This window comes from Saccostrea cucullata, unplaced genomic scaffold (genome assembly GCF_032062105.1).
Source record: "Saccostrea cucullata isolate Sc308-1 unplaced genomic scaffold, CSIRO_AGI_Scuc_v1 ctg409, whole genome shotgun sequence".
NCBI classification, from domain to species: Eukaryota; Metazoa; Mollusca; class Bivalvia; order Ostreida; family Ostreidae; genus Saccostrea; species Saccostrea cuccullata.
This window is the reverse complement of record NW_026923737.1, coordinates 210,861-220,075: the sequence shown is the minus strand read 5'-3', so window position 1 is coordinate 220,075 and position 9,215 is coordinate 210,861.

The window sequence follows — 9,215 nt, the reverse complement described above, 5'->3', positions numbered from 1 at the left end:
TCAAATGTGTACAAAACAATCGCTCGGATCGTCAAAATTGTGTATCAAAATTGATGACAAAAGCAAACCCGCGACCTACCTTAAGCTTTAAAAATGTAAAAATCAATGACATTATCAGCTGACTCATGAAAAAAAATATCGCTATACCTTTAAAATGTTCTTCCTATACAATTCTATACGAAAAATGTCTGACATTTCTAACATTTTGCTGAGCGGGCATTAAAAAATCGACGTTGGACCGGTCGATGAGATGTTGGACCGCTTTAGTCACAAAATGAAAGAAGCTTGATCGCATTTTCGTTCATTTGTTTTCAAAAGTGAAGGACTTAATGTTACATCACGAAAGACAATACATAATACATGTAAGTGAAAAAAATATAGTCCAGCAAGAGTATAGGAGATAATTGATAATACGAGTTTAAACCATAGTAAAAAATTGCTCTACCTTTTAGAAATAAAAGACGGTGAAATTGTTTGATTTAAGTTTCAGTTAGAAAAAAAAGATTATATGTTTGGATTTTCTAATTATCTAATTATTTCTAATTATCACAGATCTTACTGTTTCGGCAAAATGTTTACTGTGTGGCACATGTCAATTTGGTGTGTTACCCGAATGGCTACTCGAAAAAAAACAACAAGTAATTATCACACTCAATTAAGGGGTCTTCTATAGTTAAGGGGTACAAGTATAGACTTATCTGTGTTTACCTGGATAACCAATATTTTATAAATCAGATATATTCATTCAATTTTATTTAAAATAAGAGTTTTTTTTATATTTTCCGAAATATGCTGAATAAAAATAGATAAATAAATATAAAAAGATAATATTAAGATTAAAGAAAAATTAAATTTTTATTGTACATTTAATTTGATTTTTAAAAAAAAACTATTCAATAGTATTGATTGAGGATTTACTTATTATCCCTTTTTCAAACTCTTTTAAATAAATCAATACAAATGATTTTAAAAAAAAAATAATATAGATATTTATGTATGATAAATAAAGTGTTTCTATAAAGTTTTGTCTAATTTCATTCATTTATTTTTCATTTTTGATTATTAATTTGAAACATTCTTTTAAATCATCATAAAAAGGAGTTTAGTTTATCTTTCAATTTTTATAATAAATATATATACTCTGCATCTGAACTTCTTCACCTTGGACAGTGATCCCTTAGTTGTGATGAAACATATGGTGATGGACTAAATAAGTTTTAAATAGTGTAAATGCGTGTGTGATTTGAAAGTAAAACAGTAGTATTTAATATATAATGTGAAAATCAGTGCTGCTAAACAATAGAACTTCAAGATAATTTATAGTGTTTAATATGTTTTGTGCTTGTAAAATTATTTATTTAAAAAAATATGTATACAAAATATTATTTCATACTAGTGCTCAAACAAAATAAAAATGGATTAAAAATCCATTTTATTTTATTTAAATTCTTGTAGATTATTCATACAGGTAAGTCTACCTGTACCCCTTAGACGGCCCCCTAATTGAGTGTGATGATTACTTGTTTTTTTTTTCGAGTAGCCATTCGGGGAATAAACCGTCAATTTTACCGAAACAATCAAAAACTTATATGAAATAAACATTAAATGTCAAATTAGCCACTGCTCTCAAATTTACTTTCATTATTAATGCAAAATTACTGAAAACTTTTGACACATTAAGTATCATTTCTGTGAGGAAAACCCAGGCTACTGTGACTTCTACTACTCTCGGGAGTTTTCTTTCAACGAATGATAACTATATTTTCGGAAAATGCACTAGATACCCAAAGAGGTAGAGTATGAAGAAAAGCATGCTGACGAGCGTGAAATATGAAGTTTTATGGCTTGATAACGTGTTAATCAAGAACTAATCAGAAAACGTGTTGTGTAGAATAATTATAATGAGATATAATATTTTTTTTGGGAAGTGTACTATTACAGTAGTTAAAAGATCTGTTCAACAAAGGTAACATTTTTCATTCATAATTGATATAAAAAAAATACGTCTGATTGAAAATACATGTAAGTACTAAATATTCTCCATTAACTTTTTAGTTTAAAGGCAGCATTTTGTAATTTCTAAGGGACGTTATAATGATGTGTATAACAAAAATCTTGCGGTTTTAATTATTTTTGTTTTTTTTTTCTGGCTGATCAACTTCAATATATTTGTTAGCCTGTCGTTTTGTACTGATTGTGACTCCCGGATGTCCTGTCTACTGGGTCAGTAGTTTCTCGGTGGGTGTGCGTGATACTCAGGGGATGTATTTTCCTAATAGACACTTAATCAAATTTCTAAAATATCCAGAGGTCTGTGAGTTTGCCTTTTTAACGGGTGTATATTATTCATAGCTTAACTTTTTTTTTTAAATCTATTACTGTTAATTTGACACTTTTTTTTTAGTATTTAATATGAAATTCAATTATTAGTTCTCGAGAAAACTGTGTTAATTTTTTTTTGTAATATGAAATTCGGGATACGGCTTTGTAAAGCTCTTTTTTCCGTTTGTTGTTAAGGATAATTTTTTTTTCTCTACTGCTGTTTATAAATACTATAATAATTACAAAGGTTGACAGTGCTTTTGAAAAGCAAGTTCCACAAATTTAAAATAGGCAATTTTAATTCTACAAATTTCAATTGTCCCGTGCAGAAATAAAAAAAAATCTTGACGTACTTGGATGAAATTTTCAAAGTATTAGATATTTTTATATGATAAAAAACCGGAAATTGTACAAATATTGATTAATACCCTATATATGACTCTTGTTTTGCAGGTTTATAAACCCTACAAACTGTACATTGTATCATATAAAATGTTGCTTGAAGCTTAATGACATCGCCAGAAAGAACTATATAACTATTTTATAAGTAAATACAAACAATTATAGCATAGCTTTCACATGGGGGGGGGGGTGTGTTTACAAAAAAGACACCCCAAACGGACAAATTTATAAAGGAATAATAGACAATTATGTCATTAAGAGTTATCTCTATATTCCATGTATGAGAGTATCAATGAACCGTAAACTCAAAGCGGAAATTGGTTTCATAAGCAGTAAAAGTTGTTGATTTGTTCGTCGTTAATAAATTAGATATTATTATTTTCCATTAAAATTCTCAAATTACCTTGGATAATATGACAATTATATATTTTTAAATTTGTAATGAAAAAGGTAAAAAAATTGCAAGAATGTTTAAACAAAGTTAACTTTATATCTTACATGTAGACTCCAAAAATTTAAAAAACTAGAGTATATTTTCTTGATGAGTGATGTCAATATATGTTAAATATACTAATTATACACTGTAGATTGTTTTTTTTTTTGTAATATTTCTGCAATTTATCATTACACTTCTATTCGTTGCCACTGTTCTTTTACATATGTATATGAATTACAGCGTTGGAAGAAAACAATGTGTATTCACTGTCATGTTTGCCTGCCCTCGAAAGTGATCAGAGCATTTTCAAAGTCGCAGAGTAAGGATTTGATTTCTTTGAATTTTAACGTTGTGATAATTTTTTTTAAAAAGTACTTGAAGGATATGGAGATAACTTTTTAACGGTATTCGATATCAAAGTCGATAAACAATACAAAATAGGAGAAGAGCAAACACGGAATTCCAAAACATCAAAGGTGAGTTCAACTGCCCTGGAGGAGTTTCATTTTTTTTTTTAGAAAATCACAGGGCACACCAACTGTGCACTCCCTCTCACGATAAAATTGTATATTTTGAATATAATTCTGAAAAAAATTTGCCATTTTTGAATTCCTCTGTGTATATAAAACAAAATGATGAGCAATTTTTATGTAAAAACAAAAATTAAAAAAGGTTCTATGTTCTTTTATTAAAAATTTTTATATACTAGCGTAAATAATATATATTTTGACATTAGTAGGATTAATGAAATTAGCAGTAAATTTCTTTCCGATATACGTGCTCCGTTTCCTGAGTAGCATTTTATATATATGTTGCTATGATATTCCTTTGAATATATTTGATTTTTTCCATCCTGACGACAGAGGATGAAGTAACATGCTTGTTTATGTATAAATTTGTGTAATTAGTGAACATGTGTTCGTATGAATGTGTGCTTTTTTGTTGTGTTAGTTTGACCTGCAACAAAATTGACTTTGTATCATATAAGTCAAAGGCTGCAATTTTTATTTACACTGCGCGCTCTTTGCAATGAATATTTTTTTGTTTTTGTTCCTTTTTTGTTTTTGCTTTATAAATTTGTTTTGTCATAATTTATTTTATGCCACTACCTTTATTGTTTGTCACCTTGTGAATTGAAATAAAAGCAATGGGTCGCTTCCGTGGTGTGGTGGTTAGAAAAAAAATGGTTGGCTCTTGACTTAAAATAGGAAGGAGTTGGTGTACACTTCGCTGGTTTGGATCCACTGGGTGACGAACAGTGAGAGTTTTGTATGTGAAAGATCATTCAAGGACAGATGATACAAAAAAAATACGGATACCTGGATTGGTATATATTTTTTGGCCTAATTTCATTGCAAATGATGCAACTAATAAATTTCTCGAACATTAAGAAATTGTAAACCTTCTGTGATATTCAAAAGGCTGCCCTTCTGAAACCATCCTTATAAATCTACACAAGTATTTTTCACATTAAATTCAATTTTTGTGCAAATTTAAATAAAAATTTAAAAACTACGGGTGAAAATAATTCTTTTTTATTCATTTAAACATGACCCAATATATTTTTAAATTATCTGACAAAAGTTTGTTTGTATAGATGTCCTATGTTTAAATGGGTTGATGAAGTAGTATAAACAGTTTGATGAAATCAAAAAGTTAATTAAGATTTTAAATCAGTTGTGACTTATTTTTAGATTAACCCACGAAAATCTGTTGGATTTTTTTTTAAAAAAAAACCTGTCTCTGTGGGCACAGAACTTTCAATATTAAATGTTCTCTTTGCCACAGCTGTATATAATGAAAGTGACATTTATTTCAAATTACCTTGTCTGAGTTTTCTGGCCAATTTTTTCAATTGAATTCATAATTACGACTTACTTTAGCGAGTTTAGCCGCTTTATGGAAACAGGGGATTGACATTGTACTTAAAATGTTAAAGATTATTTTTTATACAAATTTGCCGGAAGATATCAGATTAGTACATATTGTGACATCATATTATGACGTATTATATTGCCATAGCTACTACTATTAAGCTGATGAAGAACATCGATTAAATTTAGTATATTTGGGTACGTATACATCAAAAATATAAATTTCTCTGTGTAAGGGATTTATATCCCTGCATTTTATGTGCTGATTTGCATAGACATGCCCATACATACATGTAGCCTTAACTCACTTGCATATTTGTCAAATGAAAGAATTTTTTGCCTCCTCATCATTAAAGGGAACATTACCTTTGTTACAATTTCATTGAGAGTTATGTGTATATGTGTTTGTTTGTATACTGCACTGACCTGTTCATTTAATTGAAATTTCTTTGGTATCTTACTTTGCGCTGCATTAGACGAATTATTAGTTACTGAGGTCCGTAGAGCAACCCGGCGTTCGCTTCCTGGGACCGCTTTACACTGATGCGTGAAAGAGAACAAGTAAGCCCCGCCCCTTTATATTCCAATACAATAATGGTGTGGATCTGAACATTGTTGTTTTTGCGACGACGCTGACATGTACACTGCACATGTAAACAGTGATATAATGGAGAACATTAATAAATTTTCTAAAATTCAACTGTACATTCGAGATTTATATGTACATGAAGAATTATTTTCATTGATTTTTCGATCCCGAGAAAATCACACTAATTTAACACCGGGTTATAAGGCAACTATTTTTCCAATAATTAATATAAAACAAAAAAAAAAATTAATTGATTTTCAGTGTATAAAATGAAACTTCAATAGAAATCTAAACTAAATACCTTTAAAATTCATGCTTTATATTGTTTAAAAATACATTTCTTATTCCTTACGTTTTGCTAAATCGTAGTTAAATGTTTGCTACTTGTAAATTTTGATATAAAATTACATGTATATTTTGTACATCTGATATATAATTTCATTATAGTAGTTACACATTAAAAGTTCGTAATTAATTACACATTTTCTAAAAAAAAAAAATTACACTGTATATATTAGATCTTTTTCACGGTCAGAATTTTGGAGCGAGTAATTTTTATCAGAAGAATATAAAAAGGCAAATAATAATTGTTCTCCCAATATATTAATATAGGTCCCCTATTTCACAAACACATTGTCTTTATAAAATTCTAATTATTTAATTAATTTATTCATGATTTCTAAATTTACTGACAATTACTCAAAAGAACTTTATTCGGTAATAACCAATATTTGCCCCCCAAATCAAACTTTGATGGAGATATTTTTAATATATTCTTATACAGGTATATGCTGATTCAAAGCACTGAATATTTTCATAAGTAATGACGCCATATGTACGTAATGACGTCACAAACATGACGTAAATTTCAGTTTTTATGAATTTTAAAGAAAAATGTACATTTTCGTCGATATTTTGAGTAAAAGTCACCGAGCGCATGTGTGTTCAGAATAAATATTTTGATATAATATGTAAATTAATATCAATGTATGTCAATATTGTTTGTTTGTCTATAAATTTGAAAGCTAAAATTGTGTGCTTTTGTGTGTATATAATACTAGTTTTGACGTCATAAACAAAAATTGTGAATGCACTGCTTTGACACCAAATATTTTCTTTTAATTTATATTTCTCACACAATTTATTGAATTCAGCAATTTCAAGAAGTTTTTAAAATTTGACTTTTGTTTTTGTTCCTTTTTTGCATATAGTTCTTTATCAAAATTATTGTCTTCTGTCAATCATGTTAATCTTCTTGATCTTCTTGGGCATGAAAAAAAAATGCGTGTATTGAAAATCTTCCTTCTGGATGCAATGGAAGTCATTCCGCCCTAATGGTTTTGACAAACTGAATGACTTCAGAGAATTAACCTGAATTAGACCCAATTCCTGATGATACTTAAAAAAGATTATTCCTTCAATTTAGTGTAACTCTACAGTTAGTTTGCGTTATCAACTCTCGAACAACCCACATAACTATTATTGTTACGCCTTTTTCAATAATTTTTTCCAAATAATTAGTAAAACATTTCAAAATTTATAATGGATCATAATTCATATGTGTTATAATATCTCTTCTATTTATATATTATTTTGTCAAGTATAGTTACGCCATTTTGAGAGAATGATGTACATTTACTAATAAATTAATTAGCATAATTAATTCGTTCAATTATGTAAATCGCACTTCACCTGTGATAACCAGACAATTTCATAGCGGTCCGGATTTCTTTTCTTTTATAGTGTATATTCATGTATTCATTAATTCTACGTGGAAAATTAAAACATAATTTTAATTGCTTTAATAATAAAAAAAAATAATAATAAATATATAATTATGCAACCCGGGGATTAAAATAAATAAATATTAAATAATATTTTTATTATCATAATAGATTTACACAGCACATTCACACGTTTTGCTTGTATGTACAGGGTTTGCATTTATTTCGAATTAAATCAATACTTTCCTTATATCCCAATCGAAAATATGCTATTTTGATTGGTTGATGCGCTGATATTAATCGCTAGTTCTGATTGACAACTTTGTAAAGTTAATTAAGATTTCTCTGATCACTGAATTTGGGGTTCGCTCTCTGGGTTTCGGGTTCGCTCGGGGTACGCTACGGGTTTGCTTTGGATTCTTTTGCTCGGGGTCAGCCCTAGCGGACCCCGAAAACCTGTCTTCGCTTTCTGTTAGGTTGTGTCCGGTCGGTACTGTAGTAGTCGATACCAAATATCCGTTTAACTCAATCTCTCTTTGCCAGGAAGGACATATATTTAATTTATAATTTAATTCAAAATGTCTAAAAATGAAGCTCGAAAATTAAATCTTTTCTTGCAAAAATTTTCATTATATATCTCTCAATGTGTTTCAAGGTTCTGTGAAGTTCCAAAAAAGGTCTAATAACAAGTCGAAATTTTTACCCCGTAATAGCAATTTAAAATTACATATATCAAGAAATTGATGTTCATTTTAATCTAAAATGTATAAATGTTTATAAAATTATGAAATTATAAGTGTTTCATGGCGCTTTGCAATGAAAGGAGAATCTTTTAGACACTTTGCATTGTAAAATGATAAGTAAATAAAAGAATTTAAAGAATATTATATGTGTAAAAATTGTGAAATTTCTTCAAAAGCCTGGATACCTATGATTTTGATTTTTAAAATGTGCTAATTTATCAAATTTGAATTAGAAAATGCATAGCAGGTGTTTTTATTCGCAATTCCTGAAAATATATTTCAGATTTAATAATTTTCTCTATATAATATGATTAACTTGAAAGATGAAGTTTGAAGAATTATTGTGGGTAAAAACGTGTTACTTTGAAAATTCAGAGACATTTTTGTGAGCATTTTCAAATAGTCAGTGTTTGATTTTCTGAACCTGAGGATCGGAGTACCTTAAACAATACAAATCAGGATCAGAGCAAACACAGACTTCTAAACATCAAGGTTGGATAAAGATACCATGGGTGTGTAAACATCCCCAGCAAACCGATTACACCTGTTGTGAGTTCGTTGCCATGATTTGAACCTTACGGAATATCTGACGACAACTAGTATTCAGTATGTAAATATAATGGAGTAGCAAATTGTATGAAAAAAAAACTAAGGACTAGCTATTAGTATAATAAAAACGCCAATCAACAATTAACTTAAAGATAGATTCTATTTGCCGACAATCTCATTGTATTGACCATAGAACTAATGATAATGTTGATATTCTAGTTCCATACACTTTTTTCTCAATAATTTACCACATTTTAAAAATTGAAATCAAATTAATTGTAAAATTTATTGTTAACGTGTCTCGATCAATAATGTTTTAATCAAAATAGTATGTAAAAAAAAATACTTGAAAAAAATTAATAAATTGCATAATCGATAATCTCAATCAAATATCACGGACTCTTTAGTAGGTACAGGATAACCTATCATTATTGCAAATGTTAAGTCTTATTTTTACATAAATTGTTATATGTGAATTGTGAATTATTATATTTTCATTAAATTATCGACTGACTTTTTTCCGTTATCTGAATATCAAGATAACTACTCAGAAGTTTTGCCCAGTCCACAGAGGAT